Source organism: Coenobita brevimanus, chromosome 18 (genome assembly GCF_032717465.1).
Source record: "Coenobita brevimanus isolate Jiangsu-jjx chromosome 18, ASM3271746v2, whole genome shotgun sequence".
Classification (NCBI taxonomy): domain Eukaryota; kingdom Metazoa; phylum Arthropoda; class Malacostraca; order Decapoda; family Coenobitidae; genus Coenobita; species Coenobita brevimanus.
Genome location: NC_136971.1, coordinates 7,780,842 through 7,800,973, shown reverse-complemented (window position 1 = coordinate 7,800,973; position 20,132 = coordinate 7,780,842). Strand labels below are relative to the sequence as shown.

Sequence of the window (20,132 nt, the reverse complement as noted above, 5' to 3'; positions counted from 1 at the left end):
TAAACAAGTAAATGAAAAGGGCGAAAACAAAATGAGGGGAAAGGGCTCAAACACAACGGAAAATTAAGAACAAGAGGGAAATGCTGGAGAAACAAACCAAAATAAATAAGCACAACACGAACTGCAAAAAAAAAAAAAAAAAAAAAAACTAAATAAACGACCAGGAAAAAGCTCAGCAGTAGCCTAATCACGAAGCGAGAATACGCGAGAGGATATGAGACAGGGAGGAAAGAAGAATATGGGAGAACCGGGAAAACATGAGAAAATATTCAAGAAAATCAGCTTGTATCAGAACCACAGAGAGAGAGAGAGAGAGAGAGAATTAAGTAGAAATGTGCACTAAACATCCAAAAATAAATCCTACAAGATACACATTTCACTCAAGGGCATACCACCAGAGGTCAAGGAATGTAGGAATGCGAAATGTGGGAATGTAGGGAAGAAAGAGAAATGTTGGGACGAAGAAAACGACGACGAGACTTGAAAGCCCGAACACAATAATCCAGAAAAGCGAGATTATACACTGGACTCGAAACACAAAGATACACGAGAGAAGGCCGAAGCGAGACAGAGGTAAGGATGAGGGGAAGGGGAGAGGGAGTGAGGAGGCAGGGCATGGGGGGTCAGGAGGAACGGCAGTGGAGGGAGGAGGTATGGGAGCGGGAGTGCAGCAGGGATGGGGAGAGAGGGGAGTAGGCAGGGTAAGCTAGGCAGGCAGGCTGGGTGATTCGTCGGCGAGTACACAGCCTCCCTCCAATTCCCTACTACGTCCCTTGGAAAGCACATTGATCAGTCTCAATCAGCATCAATCATTCCAATCCTTCACAACGCCAATATAATCTTATCTCACGACTTCTAGAAAAAAAAATATAATACGCTTATCGTTTCATTACTGTCTGGAGATCCTAACAAACGAGGGCGGGCCGATGCGATGTTGCCAGACCATCTGTATTTTCTCCCAACACCAACGTCATCGCGCGCAGGAAACGTGACACCACCGCCCCACCACTGTTTCACCCTTCTGCTGCTGCTGCTACCGCCATTGCCATCAACCATTAAAACCATCTAAAGCAATCATTCAACAATCGTAACTACAAAAAAAAAAAAAAAAAAAAAAAAATCAATAATCTCCAAACTTAAAGCTAACACTTGGACCCCGACCATTATCTCAACATTCACTGCAACTACCACCACCATCACACTCCCATCCCTTACAATATTTGATGTAATTGTAGGTCCTCACAAATATATTGAACACATTAAAAAGGACCCCAACCACCAGCTTATGAATAACCACCACCACGACCACAAAAAACAACCAAAAGCACCACTACTGTCCAGTTTACATCCTCCCAGAGCCAAGTCGTAACTAAGCGTCGTCCGACATTATGGCCAACTTATGTAATGCAACTCCATTACACTAACCGATACATGTGTGTGTGTGTGTGTGTGTGTGTGTGTGTGTGTGTGTGTGTGTGAACCTTCACATTTTTTTTTTTTTACAAAATACGGTACTTAGCTCTATTTTCCCCCTTGCAGTGGTTACATACTGGTTTCAGTAACCTCTTTGGTACAAGATGCCCTTGCTGTCATCTCCTGGTAACAAGACGAAACTAAAACATGTCAATGAATTCATCCATCCATCCATTCTCCAATCCTATGTTGCGCCTTTAGACGCGGAGGAGCCCGGGGTTAGGCAAGCTGGTCCTGACATTTGAGTGACCCCTGAGTGGCATTACGCGAGCAATAAACCCCAACCACCCCTTGGATATAAACCTACACAGGCTCAATCCGATTGGAGCGCCTTAATTACCCACTAAACCACCAGGCGCCATAATTTGATTATATGGTTACCACCCAGCGTAGTAAATGGTTTCCTGGTGTACAAGAAACCAATCGGCTTGTCACTCAGTGTAAAGTCACCCATAGGCACAAGGAAGGGGAAAGAATGAAGGAAAGACGTGATTTAATGTTGATAATCCCTTCAGCTCGAATGGTTTCTGGTCACCGAAATATAACCGTCTGGCAGCAGTCAATAAATACTGAGTAGCTCCCCGGACTAACTAGAGTGAGTGAAATGCATCTTTGTTGCCAATATGGGGCATATAACACATTACTCTGGAACTAATTTTGAAAATTATACCTCAATGATCTCATCACTTAACTTCTAGACATCGACAAAGTTTATCTAACCCCTCCACTTCGAAAAATCTTTCCTAGTGTGAATAAAGTGATTTGTTGAAAAAATAAACATCGTTGTAAAGTGCTTATGATGTAATCTGCAAATTCCATAACCGAGGAAAAGGTTTTTCGAAGGCTCCACTTCAAGGCCCTTGTGTTATTTGTATCTTGGTAACATCAACACTATCAGCAACATACTAGGGGATGTTAAGGTGTGCCAGTAACGTGGAAAATAAATGGTTGAGGAAGTATTAAATCTCCCAAGCTGACGAGAATACAACTCAATGGTATCATAACTCCTGTGGTAGTGCAGGTATAATGACTATCAGCTAAGTGCTATTTATTCACTTTCCATTATTGTATATTGATTTTGGCAGTTAAATTACCGCAATACTACCATCAAAAAGTGTATTACCGTTTCAGTGTTATACATTAATACGCAATTACATGTTCAGTTTGATACAACGATCCCGATGTTACGACGGTATGACTCTCTCTCTCTCTCTCTCTCTTTCTCTCTCTCTCTCTCTCTCAGTAACGTGACCAGCTGACCTTGAGGTAACCAAGAGAGAGCAGCCAATCCACAAGTTTAGCTGCACGACCCAACCAACGCGCCTCGTCCAATGAACATCCAGGCATTTTAAGTGGATTTAGAGACTTCGTAACATCTAGGGTTATTTAGCGATTAATTCTGCATATTACATCTTGACATTCTTTTATGTTATTCGCTTTAACACTGCATCAATGACAATTATAAAAGGGTACGAGGTGTGGTGAGTGGAATTAATCGCTTAGGAAGATCTGCCACGAAATTTCTAACGCCCGTGTTTTTAAACTTTTCCTTCCCTTTTGGATGTCTGAAGTCATCTTCAATGAAGGGGTATTTAAAACAAAAATCCAATCCGCTCGATGGACAAGGTCTGCCCTTCGAGCAGCGGAAATTATTGGAACTTGGCGGAGTCATTTGACCCGTCTCTTCAAAAATCCCTTCGCAATTTTTGTGCGTTCTTTTGTAGTTTATTCCCTTAAATATATTTAAAATGTCGATGAAAAGTACAATTTTATTAATGCGATTTACGTTACACTGATTTTTAAGTGCTATTTGTGTCTCTTTAAAAATGTTACCCATGTCGGCTGAGATGTTACGTCATGACAGTGCAGACTACGAACAACCTCCGATATTCATCCAGTCTTATGATCTGACACTGACATATCGTGCACATTATGGACAGGGTCACACGACGATTTTTTTTTTTTTTTTTTCATGAAACATTTTGCTTGTTAATTTGCCCGGGAAAGGAAAATCTGTCACAAAAGTCACACAAGTGGTTCGGCTCATGTCAAGCTGGGGAAAAAAGTGAGCGCCGCCATGCGAGTACATGTTACGCACGTTGACAAGTGATTCTAACATTTACGAATAACATTACAGATCATAATACTGTATTCCTCGAATATAATTTACCATCAAAATATTGTCTGGAGTGAACAAAGCTGTGGTGTTGGCCAGAATAGCATTTATGGCTGAAAATAAACCAACAGTATAGATGTGGTGGCGAATGTGTTGTGCTTTCATTATCTAGGAAGAGATATGCGTGCTTCATTAGTTTAAAAATCTATCGCTCCACCATACCAAATATCAGCAGGATGGATCGTTTTAGCTTAACAGGGCTACCAATCTGAACATTTTCCCTTCCCTTCCAAGGTAATCTAGATACTGATGGAAATCTAAACTTCGAGGGGAAGGGGTAGTTTAGGGAAGGTTTTTATTATTTTTTTTTATACAGCTTTAAATCCCCACAGAATACTGCACTAAGTTCGAAGCCGATGGATCTAGGTAAATTGTTTTGGCTTACTCTTCCTAACTCCAGATGATTTCCACCAACTTAATATAAACTTCTATTGATGGGGCTAGTTTATCAGTTTTGGGTTACTCTTACTATCTCCTGACGATATCAACTTATTTTCTGTTGATGGGGTTAGTTTATAAGTTTTGATTAACTATCTCCTAACGATTTCAATGAGCTTATACTTCTACTGATGGGATTAGTTTATCAGTTTTGGTTTAATATCTCCAGACGATTTCATTCAACTTACACTTCTATCGATGGGTATAGATTACCAGTTTTGGTTTATTCTTACAATCTCCAGACGATATCATATTTATACTTCTACTGATGGGGTTAGTTTATCAGTTTTGGTTTACCGGTACTCTATCTCCAGACGACTTCATTCAAGCTTATTTTATAGCCTACTTCTACCGATGGGATTACTAAAAGTTTTACATGTAACCCCCCAGCTCCAAATATCTATCAGGCTGAGTGACATCGGCTGGTGATTGCTGGAATACTAAAGACATCCTCGAGCTGAAGGGGTTTTAGAACGTCCAGCTGTCGTATAGTACCAACACGCCTACAAAGCTCAGCAGCTGCAACTTTGTTATCGTGACGCCTTAGCCGCTTTATTTTAATGACCATTTTACTGTGTCGGGTATCCTTGTTATCCTCAAACGACTTTATTAGGCTTGAGACTATTTAATTGCAGGTTAGATTACTACGAACTGTTCTCCATTAGTTGAATTAGCGGGTTGAAAGCATACAAAGGAGGCATCATACTGAAGAAGTTACGTACTACAGTACTGCTAAATAACCTTCAACTTGCAACAATATGCCTCCTCAATACATGAAGTTAATAAGCTAATGTAAAATCAGTTTCACATCTTCTTGCATTAGCAATACTACTACTTACAAATAAAGATTCCACCACGAAAATATGGTCAATTTGAAACTAAGCATCAAAAACATTGTTCTACGTAAGCCGAGAGAGAGAGGAGGGGAGGGGTAGGTAGTCGGCCCAGTTTAGAGCAGAGGAGGAAGGTGGCTGAGTAGGGCAAGAGGGGTAGGAGAAGGTGGAGAGAGAGGGGGGGGGTCAGAGTTAGCGCCACGTCAAGCCACCCCTCCCGTTACACCCACCCCTTCCCCTCTCCACACAGCCCTCTTACCTCTCTCTCCCCGCCCACCACATAATCCCACTCTCTTGCTCCCTCTCACCTCTACTACCCCCAACTACAACTCTCTCTCACTCTTGCCTCTCCTGCTTAGTCTTACCTCCAACTCGACCGACCGTACCCCCTTCTCTCTCTCTCTCTCACACACACACACACACACACACACACACACACACACAATCCCCTTCTTGCTCCGTCTTACCTCCAACCTGACCGATCGTACCCCCCTCTCTCTTTCTCACCATGAGACCCCCCCCCCATCCACATAATAATCAAGGAGTCACCGTATTGAAGGAACTGGGAGACTTTCTGATCCATTACCTGAGGGCTGTTACCCCTTAAGCCAAATAAATCGTCTGGGGATTAGAATATATATATATATATATATATATATATATATATATATATATATATATATATATATGTGTGTGTGTGTGTGTGTATATATATATATATATATATATATATATATATATATATATATATATATATGTATTGGGTTAATATAAAGGGGTAGCTACTTCTAATGAACTTCTCTTTCCTCTGTACTTCTAATTACGCTCTAGTAGTTTTATTTCTCCAATATGATCATTCCTCCCTCTCACGGGCTATTGTATCCTACCCTTCCTATCCAAATTCTCTTTCTAACTCAACTATCAGTAACAACAACCTCACCGTAGACAACTTCCCTCTCGTACCCTCTAATTAACCAGAAGCGCCCTCCTTACCATATTTTCCTCACCATTCTTTAAATTTCTCTCCCCCGTTCCCACATCATTTCCTCTAACAAGCCATCGCACCGTACCCTCCCCTTCTTATCCATGCTACACATTCACTTTAACCCTTTCGTACCCTCGTATTAACTAGTACGCACCTAATCTCTCAACACATTCTTTTCCCTCCGTCCTGAACTTCCCTTCTTCCCTGACAAGTTGTCGTATCGAACCCTCCTCTTTCTATCCAAAGTACATCTTCACTTTAAACAAACTCCCTCTCGTACCCTCCTAGTAACCCACAGTAATCGAATACTCCACTTTTCCCGTCCTGTCTTTCAACGGTCCTCTCACATGCTACTGTTTCTTCTAACATGCAGCCCTCAAATCTATTCCAAACGAAGCAGTGCACGAAAAGGTAGCCAGAGACGTCTTAATATCTGAAATAATTACGGCACTGTGATGTCAAACAGTCATAGGGAGGTTAAGAGAAAATGCAGAGATGATACAACAAAATACTGGCTGTAGACAGTGTTGAAGTGTTAAGTCTGGTTAACCTGAGTGTTGCAGACAGGCGTTAGCTTATGTGCATTCGTCAGTGAGGCTCGAACGCATTCACAGCATCCCCGTACAAGTACCTGAATCCTGTGCCAAACCGATCCAGCGCCATGTCACTTCAGTTCTCCAATTCTCCTTTGTCCCCCCTACAAACGCCCCTACCCCCCCTCCAAATCTCCACTCTTCTCTCGCCCCCAATGTCTTCCAATTTTAACACGTTCGCTCATCAACCCCCAACCCCTAACTTGCTACTCTTCCCTCCCCCACAAACATCTGCATCCTCTGTACACCCCCCCCCCCACATCCCCAAAGCTCCCGTATTCTTCGCCCTCCACAATACTCTTCCAATTTTCCTACGTCCCCCCATAAACACCGCTTCCCCTCACCCCAACTCTCTTCCTTCCCTCCCTCCCCCCACTGCTCTCCTCCCTCCTGCCACGCTCTCTGACGCTCGCAACACCCGCCCACACGCTCCAGTGCGTCTAGTCAACACCCACTTGCTCACTGTAACATGCCATCACAACTCTCACCCATTTAACCCTACTACACTCTACTTATTCACTGTACACAGACTTTAACAAGTCCTTCATTTGGCATCATGGATCTACTCTTCAACAAACACCCGCTTACTATACCAAATCACACCATCTACCAATATATCCCTAAACTTCAACCTGCAGTCTACCGTGTTCACATCCAGATGAGCCAGGGGTCACAACAAAAACCACCTCCAAACCACAGCACTACACTCTTTCAACTTCTCATATTCTACCACACTAACACAACACATTTCACCACACTACGATTATCCACTTAACACTCATTTTCTCATTTTACACCACTACAACACTTTCGCCAATTATTTCATAAAACTAGAATCATTAACTAATCAATCTGCTCATATTAAGGCTACTCGACTGGCTATCCAAAGTCGGAAACATACCGGCAATACAAATTTCTGAACTCAAATGAGATGAAATCTAGCTTCATTCTTTCGGAACCCCCAAACTGACTGTACAGTACGAATAGCAGTTATGCTGGGCTGGTTATCCTTACTCAGCCTACCGTATCTATGCGCCCCCTTCGTCCCTCTTCCCGGCCTGAATCAGCTGGACCTTACGCACTAGGTCACGGAACTCCCCCTCTCTACCACCGCCTCTCTGACGCAGAAGGGAACCTCCACCGACTCACTTGCCCAACACTAATATGCTTCCTTCTTCAGTATAACACTCCAAATTTGGCGAACTTCCTAGTTTTTGCTCGGACCCCAACTCTCTCTCTCTCTCTCTCTCTCTCTCTCTCTCTCTCTCTCTCTCTCTCTCTCTCAAGACTACCATCAGCACTCCCCGGTAAGAAAGCACATGGTATGATGCTACACGTGATACAGTAATAAGGCACTCAGTGGAAATCCAAGAACTACACTACGTTTCACATTCCTCCCTTGGATACTGTCATCACCCTTAGGAACACGTACAGAAAAGCACAACATTGGGGTCAAGAAGCGTGCCTCTTGAAATGGTCTTTACAAGTAAAATAATGGATATATCATGATTAAATACACTAGACACCTTACACCTTTACACCTGCTGATGTCCACGCGATCTCTCTGATACAAAAAAATAAATAAATAAATAAATAACCACTAATATAGAGCATCCTGTATAACCAATCCCTCCCCACTCACTTAGCTACCCTATTACCCCTACATACAGTAGACGTTACAAAGGGGTGAGGTGGATCCAGATACAGGAAAACATTTAAGTACTGTAGTATCTATCACCTGTGAGCCAATGAAATGGGTCATACATTCATACATACATCAACAAAACCGCTCTGCTGACCGCTGGAAATGGTTAGGAAAAAAAAAAAAAAAGAATTCCGGGATACGCAACAGTGTCTTTTGCCGCGCATATCTAGATGTTTTGTATATTACTTAGCATAAGCCTAATAAAGAAGAAATTCTCATCGATCTCAAACTGCACTGATATGGTACACAAGCGTATAGCTACTGTATAGATACTGTAGATAGATAGATATATGCCACTTGCTTGGCATGAATAACCTGGTAATCGGCAATTTCTGACAAGGTGAAACTGTACGACAAGCTTAGCCATAGAAGTTCCACCCTAATTAACAACTACTGATGAAGTCAGATTTACAAAGTGAGATAAATGCCAGTAACAGATAGAGGAGGTGGGGAAAGATGAACAACAAAGTAAGGAAGGTTAGAGAAAGGCTGGATTAATATATAAAACAGCTGAGTGCAGTGATACTTTTAAATTTAAATAATAAAACATAGTACTGTGGCACTGTAGTTTGTGGATTTTTCATTAGCCTATGTGAATACACAGGATACAACCACTTATAACTGAAGGTGTTAACTCTATCAGGCATGGGAATACTTTTTCAATGAATTCCAAAACACCATGGACCCCACAACAAGTTAGTGACAGATAAAGGAAAATGAATCTTGGATCCATAGCACACACTTATTATTCTGAACTAAGATATCAACATACAAAGTTCGAGGAAACAACACTAAAAAGAACAAGAAACTGCATTTATACGCACTGCAGATCTCAAATTTAATTAAACTTGAAGATCAGACGCAAAAGCAACACCTCCCTGATGGGGTTAATTAATGCAGTCCTCAATAATTTGTCACACTCTTTTCCGGCCCAGCTCGACCATACCACTAAATACAGTACTCCATAAATTTAAAAAATACTGAAAATACAGAACTGTGTTTTGTTTCTGAAATATCAGCAACTAACGTGATAAATGAAATAGGCTACTCATGACAAAGAGTGCTAAAACCAAGATTCTTAACATTCTGTAAACACTGTCAATACCGTTGCATAAAATCAGCCAAACACTTGTAACCCAAGGACGAATTAAAATTATCCAGTGCTAGCAAAACTACACATATCCTAATGGTCTTTATTTATTAAACTGGTTAAAGCAAAAAAAAATTGACATTCCTTCAATTGTAGTTTCCCTCAGATGGATAAAACCATCTAGCAATAGCCAGAATAAAAATTCTGAAGTATGCTTCAACCACTCTATGGGTTACCAGACATGGGTTTGAACCTTTTCACTGAGAGAGTTCTTCTACGATAACAGTGTCTGGCACGGGCTCAAGCAGGCTGTGTGTGTATGTACAATCAAGAACAAAAGCTATAGTCTTCTCAGCTTTGTCCCACCACAATATTATGGGGATCATCCTCTGTCATTATGTACACAGCTCTCTCTCTCTCTCTCTCTCTCTCTCTCTCTCTCTCTCTCAGAACCTTATGAGTTTCATCAAAGTATAGGTGAGTTATCACAACAACATTGTGGCAGGACCAGGCCAAGAAGGCTATAAACATTTATCAGCTGGCTGTATAAACAATAGGTACAGTAAGTACAGGGAATACATATACATTAACTGAACTGTACTGGCTGACTTCCAAACACCTGATATGAGCAGGTAGCTGTACTCAAACCATGTTTCCCTGCAGGCTAAATGATCTGTACTGACAAACAAAACACTTTCTTGCAGTGGGGAAGTGACCCACAACTTCATGTACATGTGGAAAGCTTCTGAAGAGCAGGGTGAGATGTGCTTGTGGATATTTGATGGTGGAGTGTCTGTGTTTGTAGTATGCGCCCATGTCCATCAATGAACCCTCAATGGGGAGGGAGGGGAGGGGGGAGTGAAAGGACACACTACTGCACCCTATCATGGCATGTTGAATGAAACTGAAGTTAATCTTTAAGCATGCCTCATCCATTGTGACTGTTAACTTGACCCTTTTCTGCACAGCCTGTTAAGTATGATAAAGTAGTTTGGGCATTATCAACAGTTAGTTAAATGGTACAGGATTCTGAATCTATGAGCTTTATGACTGAATCAGTATGCAAAGTACCATCCCTGAAAAATCCTGTGCATAGCAAATGCTGAAATGTATGGAGGCAGACAACACTAGCAGCATACATACTAAAGCATACTGCCATACAAGTACTGGCAAGGTTCCGGTACTTTTGCTGACTTAGGTGAACAGCAGACTAAGGTCAATGCTTGCAAATTAAGTCCAGACCACTGCTGTCATGCAGGTTTTCATATACTGTGGCCATGTAGCGTAATTCTACCAAGATCAAGGCCCAAGGAAGTGTCTAAAGTTCTCATTATTTGGCAAAGGTAACATACTGCACAAAGAATCTCATGCGAGAGAAAATTCCACATACAGTACAGCATCCACAACCTGTCTGAATTAACTGATATGTCTTCATACTCACTCACATCATACCCTACTGATTTAACGATTTATTGTTGCCCTCTTGTAAATTTATACTGCTTCAAAGGAATTCCCATTTCATTTACACCAGCACCTTTCTTAGAAACAGCATATTCACAGTCTTGAAACACTGTAACACCAGCAGTCAGGTGCAATGTGGCTGATTAAGTTACCTACTATCAAGACTTTAGCTTAATCCTATGGGAAGATACGGTATATAAACTTGCCACTACAATAGCTTTACATTGAGTGGCAAGTCTATTAGCTCCCTGCAGGCCTGGAAACCGTTTACATGTAAAAATATACAGTACAGTAACCAACCTATTCGCATTCCCTACAGGTCGCAAAGTTGGTTGGCAGAGGATTAGTGCCCCTCCCCGTAAAATAACTAACTCAAAAGCCAAACAGCCATCCCATATGGGATTATGGTAACTGGCTATAGACCGCCAATGAGGTGATGGCTTTTCTATTTCATTCTGGCTAGTCTTCTTTCTGCTTAGGGGAGATTATTTGAACTGAAGGGATTACTGTATTTGACTTCCATTAATCCTTTCAGCCTGAAGATACTGGTAATTAACTGCCTTCTACAGTAGCTGGCAGCAGACATCTGTAGTATATTCAGCTCAGGACCCCCTCAGGTATCAAAGAGTTAATGTTAAAGTACAGGTACGGTATACCCCGGTTTAATGATGCAATTGGTTTGGTAAAAACCCATCGTTAGGCAGGGTACCAGTATCATATATCGGGGAGTTTTAACATGTAAAGTAATGGGATGCATTTTTCAGCCTTGGGTTTCCCCCACAACTAAGTCCAAAACCCACCAAATGAGCCCAAAAACAAGCTTAAAGCCAATCAAAATGGCCTAACAGCTGTAAATGAAGCTAACCTAAGTCTAACACCTGTAAATAACTACTAAAACCTACAAATAAAATCTGAAAATCGTCAAAAATGTCTGGAAAAAATCAAACTTAGTAAACTACCTCAAAATGACAATGTTCACCCCACCTATGGCTAAAACACATTAATCCAAGTCTAAAATCTGTTTATAAATCAACCTAAACACAGACTCTTAGCCTAAAATATAATAAAAATCAGTAGAAAAATTCAAAACCCATCGTTAAACCAAGGTTTGGCCATCATTAGGCAGGGTATGGCGGTTTTTCTACTCCCATCGCTAAGCCAAGGTATCACATCTAGGGGTATCGTATATCAGGGTATTACTGTACCGGTATATCTACCTACAGTATCTATCTATAGCCAGATGCCACAATCCCACAAGGGGTGGCCATTTGTCTTTGAGTTTGTGGTTTTATGAGGAGGGGCACTAACCCTCCGCCAACCTACTTGCTGACACGTGGGGAACACGAGGGTTGGTTGTATGGTTACCACCCAGCACTGTACATGGTTTCCTGGCTTACAGGACACCATTAACCTAAGCTTGTCAATCAATGTAAAGCCACCTGAAAGAGAAAGAAGGGTAATAAGAGGATGACAGGAAAGATGAGGGAAACAGGAAGAGAGGAGGGGAGACAAAAAGAATGATAAAGGTGATACAAGATGCAGTCCGTACTACACATCAAGTGAGTAGATGATGGTCGCTATCACATTCTATTCTTTCTACTGCCAAAAAATTATCATCATCATCAAGACCTTTCCCACCCTAGGGCAGGGTTATGCAGAAAAAAGTCCTGACTGAAGACACTAACAATTGTAGCTAGCTAAACCTTATCGTCCAAGAAGTATGCATGGATATAATATATTAATGTTCTGTACTGGTATATAATATATGGTATGAAATGTAACAACTAAAGATGCAAAAGCAAAGAGCTGGAAATTCCTCTTTGTACTGGCACAGGACAGTTAGCCTCACCATCCAGCACTTGCATTGCAAGCAGCTCTGTACACTCACTCACAAAAGTATCTGAAATACCAGCACCTCTATCTTTACTTTTGATACACCAGACGTACCATTTGAAAATAATCTTGAGCAGTGCAACAACTTTCCACGAATGTTTCCTAGTTGTTTATCAATTCATTATAACTAATCAACTTCATACAATATATGAAATACACAATCGATTCAGAATGACTACCTTTAAGAAAATGGTGAACTGCAACCACACACACTGTGAAACCATTGATCAAACGATTTGATACTAGCTATTTGGAACAGCAAACTCAAAGTAGACAACCACCTCTTACAGGATTAAGGTGTCTGGATATACATAAATAGATAGATCGTACAAGTGTACCCCCTATACCATAAAGCAGGAACATGTACTGTACTTAGAGCTTACTTTCTCCTCTGACTTGTGCCTGTACCACCACCAGTATGGTATCCTGACATTTTCTTCCACCTACAGAGAGGGTGAAGTACAATCCAGAAACATGAAAGTACTGGATTGGAGTGTAATGGAAGACCTATCAACATCATGCCCAATGAAGTGGACCACACAATCATTCACGACCCCAGAATCCCATCTCCACCTTAAAAAAACTTTAAATGCAAGATGATGACAGACGACAATGCCTAGCAAACCATCTAAGTTACCAAAACCTTTCCACATCTTCCTGAGGCTACCACACAATTGACCCAGTCTACCCACACTCCATACCAATACTGCAAAGTATTCTGAAAAGCAAAATCAACTGGCCTGGAGTACCTCTTCCAATACCAGTGCCCACTGCAAGTACTGTACCGCATTTGTACTTTAAGACCCTAAATCATACAAACAAACTCATGATCAACTATCTCTTTGCAGTTTCACACAGATCTAACCATTTTTGCATAACATAACTATGCCTAAGATAATCACAACTTCTGTTTCTATATGAAAACTAGGTGCAGAACGCTGGGAGTAGAGTTGCGAGAGGCAGACCAAAGAAGACCTGCAATGTGGTCATTGTGTGACCTCAGGGATAAGGGATTGAATAGGGAGGCTGTCAAAGATCGAGCAGCATGGACAGCCACTATTAGGTGACCAAGGCTGAAGCAAGCAAGCATGCTGAAGCCTTCATAAACAAAACGATAGACCAATTTCTCGGATTTCCACTTAAATATCTTTAATTTTTTCTGCACTCTTCCCTTGCAACTAAAGCTCAATTCTCCAAGAACAGTGGTTCCCAAACTAGGGGGCCACAGAGTACTTGTATTCTTTGGCACCTACAGTCATTTCAGTATTAACAATATTTCATGACGATCTACCTGAGGCAAGATGTGTGAGGAATGTCCTTTCTTTTGAGCAGGTAGTGCCAAGCATACTTGGAACCAAAGCAATATGAATTCCTGGAACTTCAAGGTTATTCCTTGACCAAAAACATAGGCTACAGCAGTCAAACAGTTGATGAATGTATGGGTGTGAAAGAGATGCAACCCAATTATCCGAAAACTGGTTGAGTTTTCTCTCTCATTTATCACTGCAAAGTGGAGATTTTCACCCAGGTGGGCATCAAATATGAACACAGTCATCAGTCCCACTGCAATGGAAAATGGACTCTACTGTGTGATTCAAGTTTTCTTTTTTTTTTTTTTTAATGCAAGGAAGAAGGAAACAAAGGCCAGGAGCCCACAAGATTGTTCCTTCAAGAAAAAACAAAAACAAGACAGCCAAGTTCAATATCCACTCCAGATGCCCGGACACACTGCATTTAAAAGAGTGAAGGTCATAGACAGTAAGAAACACAAACAGAGGAAGACAGCTCCAGAACTGACCTGTTGCATACATGAAGGACTTGGGGCAATGATTAACTGTTGCATTAGAGTGTTGGATGGAAGAGGGATGGAGTTTGTTGCAAGAAGGGTGCTACACGCTTTTCACTGTGGCGGAGGGATGCAAGCAGACAGTTCAGAGAAGCGGTGATCATTGAAGTAGTGATAGAAAAGTGATAAAGATGTAACAGTGTGGTGAAGAGAAAGAGTTAGAAAGGAGTCAGTAAGAGGAGGAGTGTTAATGAGATGAAAGCCTTTGACTCCACCTCGTTACAAACAAAATATGGTATAATTTCTGCCATACCAACGAGTTTTCAAAGCACTTTCGGGTATTCTTTTACTCTTTTCCATATATGTACCACAGCTTTTGCTTCTATTTACCATGGTGTTAAAATCTCATGTCTAACATCCTCATCATGTGGCAGTGCCATAACTGTTTCTTCAAAGTAAGGTGCAGATGGGGCCACAGATATTACCTTATTTTGTCTAGAAGACAATGGAACGGAAAAGTTTGGAAGCCACTGCCATAGAATATTAGTGTTACTTTATACTGACAATTCCATCCCACAAAGAAGCTGCCACTGTGCAACTATTTTCGTCACAATGTTGGCCCTTTGTAAGGGCACTAAAATGGAACTTTGCCTCATCCAAATTAGGCTAGCTTAACCCCTTCGCACCCAGACGAGCATGATTGGTTAGCAGGCACAGCTCCAGAGAGCTTCAGTGGCCTTTACCAGACTCAGGAAATGCTCCAACACCTCTGTACCACCAAGTGAAAAGCACTGAGAAAACAATGATATACAGTAATAGGACATATGGCTGTACATCACAGGCACAAGCATAGCACTGAGGTAAATACATACATCCTGAGCAAGTAGGGGTTAAAAATGGTATGGTAAATTAGGTTCAGTTACTGCTATAATGAGTCAACCAAGAAACAAATAACTATCATATATGAATCACACAATACACAACTCAGAAAAGTAGGCTAAAAGAGAGAGAGAGAGAGATGCAAACTGTTCTCTGGCTCTTCTTGCAAAAACAAATCTCTCTCACTCTTGACTTGTTCCCCTCTTGCAAGGTCCATGCCTCGCTTCCATACGTCAGGGTAGGGATCACAATACTATCATGCAGTGACTTCTTAACTTCCATTCCGTACTCACCACCCTATTTCTCATCACTGCTTTCAGTGAACCAACAACCTTCCTTCCCTGCTGTACCCTTTCATGCACTTCATCCCCCAAAGTTCCATCCTTACTCATCACACTACCCAAGTACTTGAATGCACTCACATTCTCCATATCCTTGCCATCCACCCTCACCGTGCATTCTGTGACTTCATTCCTCTCAAACACCATAATTTTACTCTTGTTTACATTAACTTTCCTTTTCCTTTTCCTACACACTGTCCCAAATTCATTCACCAACCCTTGCAACTCCCATTCATCTTCACTCAACAACACTGTATCATCAGCAAACAACACCGGAATCTTCCAAATCTCACCCTCATTCATTGGAGCCACCCCCACATCCACCACCCTACGTTGCACCTTCTTTACAACCCCATCCATGTATATATTAAACAACCATGGAGACAAAACCGTTTCAGTCCCACATTGAGAGCAAAGAACTCACTCAGCTCACCATCCACTCGCACCATAGCCCTTGCTCCTTTGTACATACTCTTCACAGCACTCAACATTGTACATACTCTTCACAGCACTCAACAATTTCCCCTCCACTCCATATATTCTCAATACCTTCCACATACCTTGTCTATCTATTCTGTCATAAGCTTCCTCCAAGTCCATGAAGGCAACATACACTTTCTTTCCCTTCTCTAGATACTTCTCCACTAAACATCTTAGAACAAATAATTATCTGATCTACACACCCTTTTCCTTTCCTAAATCCCCCTTGTTCTTCTCCAACTAGCCCCTCTGTTATATGCCTAACCCTATCAATGAGTATTCTACCATATATTTTTCCAGTCACACTAAGAATGCAATACCCCTATGGTTACCACATACTTCTCTCTCCCTTTTTCCTTTGTATAAAGGAACAATTATACCTGATTTCCAGTCCTCCGGAACCCTTTCCTCTTCCCAAGCCAATCTACGTACCGGTAACTTCCAAATCCACTCCACTACAATCTCACCTTCGTACCTCAGCATTTCACCATACACTCCATCAATTCCTGGGGCCTTTCCCATCTTGATCTTCTTCGTTGCTTCCACTATTTTCGCCCTGCTGATCTCTTCCTCCCTCCTCTCACATCTTCTTCTCCCAGCCATTCCCCAACCACTTATACTCGCACTGCTCTCACTCTCTACATTCAACAAACCCTCAAAGTGCTCCTTCCATCTCCTCAGTTTCTCTCTCTTCTCCACCAACAATCTATTATTCCTATCTTTCACACTGCCTTACTTTCTTTACCTCCTTCCAAAACAATTTCTTACTCTCCCTCCATTTCACACTCAGATTCCTCCCAAACTCTTCATCCACTTTCTTCTTACTCTCCTTCACCAATCTCTTCAACTCCCTTCTCCTGCTCACGTATACCTCTCTCTTCTCCCCTACCTCTACTCGCTAGCCATTCACTATATGCCTTCTTCTTTTGTTCCATAGCTCGTTTCACCTCATCATTCCACCATGCTGTCCCCTGCACACCCCTAAATCTCCTCACTCCACAAACCACCTCACACGCTGCTCCTATCTCTTCCGTGAATATCTTACATACGGTACCGTACGTCTTCCACCCATTCCATCTGCTCTAACTCATACCTTCCCAATCTTTCTTCCCCTATGCTCTTATACTCTGCCATTTTCTCACTATCTTGCAATTTCTCCACTCTTCTCACAGGAGCTGTTTCCTCCTGTCTTCCCCTTCGTCTCTTCAACCATTTTCTTTATAGCCTTACCTTGGCCATCACCAAGTGATGGTCTGAGACTCCATTCCCCCACCCTCTCCACACTCTTGCATCCACCACTTGTCTTCTCATTCGCTCATCCACACACACATAGTCTATCATTGCCTTTCGTTCAACAAGTTCACCATCCATCCTCCTCATAACTCTCCATGTATACCTGTGGATCATCTTATGCCGATAGTAGGGGTTAAATATTGCTAACCCCTTACCAGCACAGATGTCCAACAAAGCACTACCATTCCCATCTACTTCAGCTGGCACACCCCACTGACCAACCACTCGTACATTCCCAACTTTGCCATTCATGTCTCCAATCAAAAACTCTCTCTCACTCCTCTCAAACTTGTCGAAGCATGCTTCTACACTTGCCCAACACTCATCTGTCACTCTTGTTGACAGAAATCTGCTGACAGAAAAATCCTGAATTATTTCTTGTCTTAGCAAGAAACACAGATAACACAGAGTGAAGAAATTTCCAGTGCCTCAATCATCCTGCTAAGCTAGTCAAAATCTAAGTTAGCTACATGAGGTATTTCATTGGAAGTTTGTAACTAAAGCCACACCACTGCAACTTAATGCATGTTCCCATGGAAATAAGTTTCATATGATATACATCAGTGAGAAAAGTCTAAACTTTAACAAATAAAACAGTACAAATACTGTACCACACATCATCAAACAGTACATGAACAGAAAGACATCCTGTGCAGTCTGCTAAATTAAAGGTAAATATGTGTATAGTATTGACTCTTGCACGTTTTCACCACCACCACAAGAGGTAGACCAAAAAAGAACTTGGGCCAGGTCACTGAGTTTGACCTCAGGGTTAAGGGACTAAACAGGGAAGCTGCCAGAGACTGAGCAGCATGGACAGCCGCCATAAGGCTAGGTGACCAAGGCCGACGCATGCAAACATGTTGGAGCCTTCAAAAACAAAAATGAAATGAAACACCAATTAAAATAACTTTTACAAAGCCATTTGTTCAAATTTATAAAAATACACTCTCCCAAAACAAGGTAAATATTCAGTTCATGGCCAGAGCAGTCCATTAAAAAAAAAAAAAATACTGCAATTAGACCTAAACAGAAAAAACCTTTATCAGTAAGAGAACTTTAAATATAAGCAAAATCATGAAAACTCATGCTCGACAGTACACTCAAATAATTCATGGGTAAAGTCTAGGTTGAAAGGATGAAATTTATGAGGGGCACTGAGGAGTCTGTTTTGGTGAAAGCAGCAACTTCTAAATCTTTGATGAAAATTTTAGTATGATCTGAGCTATTCCATGTAAAATGACACTGCCACAATCACAGAGCACTCATTTATGCAAGCTTAAAACAAGCTAAACCTAACCCACAAGCACTTTACTATCATAGCACCAGGCAATTTAAATGTATACACAACTTGCCTAATGCAATACGGTTAACTTGAAACACATGGTGCAGGGCAAAAATAAACTTCCCCACACTAAAGATTCTTACACTATCATTATCAAATGCCAACCAGTTATTAAGGTCACAAATCTTACCAAATCAGCTGATGCAAACCAACACCACACCTGCCCAGTTTTTATTCCCTAATCCATCACATCTATACCTGATAAAATGTAGGAAACACAATCTATCGCATACTGCACTACTTACAAAAGCGGGGGAATGGTGTGGTTAATTACATTTATTCATTTGGCGTTAAGGGAATGCATGGGGAGTGGTGAAGCGACTAGGCCCCAACTAACATTTTTTTTTTTCTATCATGAGGTTAGGATATATCTCAATATGGTACGTGCGGACGAGAGGAAGGTGTAAGAAGGAAAAATACAAGTGGGGCAATGGAGAATGATGTATGGTGATGGTTTAGTGCATTGACTCCATTTTCTGGCGGCGGACCTTTATGCTGCGCCATCTATCTCGCCGGCCCTGAACTACCCACCCACATCTCATTTAACTCCGATTTCCGACCAAAATCCCCTACAGAATCACAGACCATGGCCACCCAACTTTAAACCAAGGCCAGGGTGTTCTCTGAGACGGGACAGGGTGTGGAATAAAGCGTAAATAGGGGTGATGCAAGGGGAATGATGAGGTTACGGGTGTCGCCGCTAGGGTACAATGGCTAAGTGTACAGTCAGCCTCGCCTACAACATTCAAAAATATTTCCTCTCCCCTGGCTCACATGACAATCAGCTGACTCAAAACGGTGCGACAGGGAGTCAACCCCTATGTGACAGTCACATAGGTGGTAACTAGTATTCCTCTCGCCAAACCCGTGGCTAGAAATTCGAGTCTTATTTTGAAAAACAGCTACGAAAAGAAACTTCAGAAAGAACAGAGAGGTGAAACTCGCCACTTACCTCAAAAGGCTCGGTTCTGCTCACGCTATGGGGGTAATGACCAAATACTCAACATTGTCACCACAGCACTTGAGGCGGCACCTTCCAAAATGCCACAGAAAGCCACTAGAAAGATGAAAAATTGTGGATTTTCCTGGTCTCAAACAACAAGACGCGCCACAGACATCAGGGCGACCCAACACTGCCGCTTCCTCCGCTACGCGAACTAGACCCCATATTTTACATCTTTATCTCGCTAATTATGGCTCAAACTGTGGGAAACTCAGCAACAATCGGATATTCTTAATTTATCCGTATGAAAATAAGGGAATTAATTACAATGCGATGCATAATTCGAAAAAAGCGTAAGAATACAAGGAGTAAATATGTGCAGGTCACTGTGGGGCCTCCTGCCAAACCGGACAATATT

General features: G+C 41.7%; 1 protein-coding gene across 2 annotated transcripts in view; it reads right to left on the bottom strand.

Annotated features, from left to right (window-relative positions):
• Positions 1 to 19,857, bottom strand: part of Nipped-B (Nipped-B cohesin loading factor) — a 224,105-nt gene extending 204,248 nt beyond the window's left edge. For both annotated transcript variants that reach the window (XM_080266118.1, XM_080266119.1), the window contains exon 1: positions 19,724 to 19,857. The gene's annotated coding sequence lies outside the window, so the exon portion shown is untranslated. The remainder of the gene's footprint in view (positions 1 to 19,723) is intronic.
• Between the last annotated feature and the right edge of the window lie 275 nt (positions 19,858 to 20,132).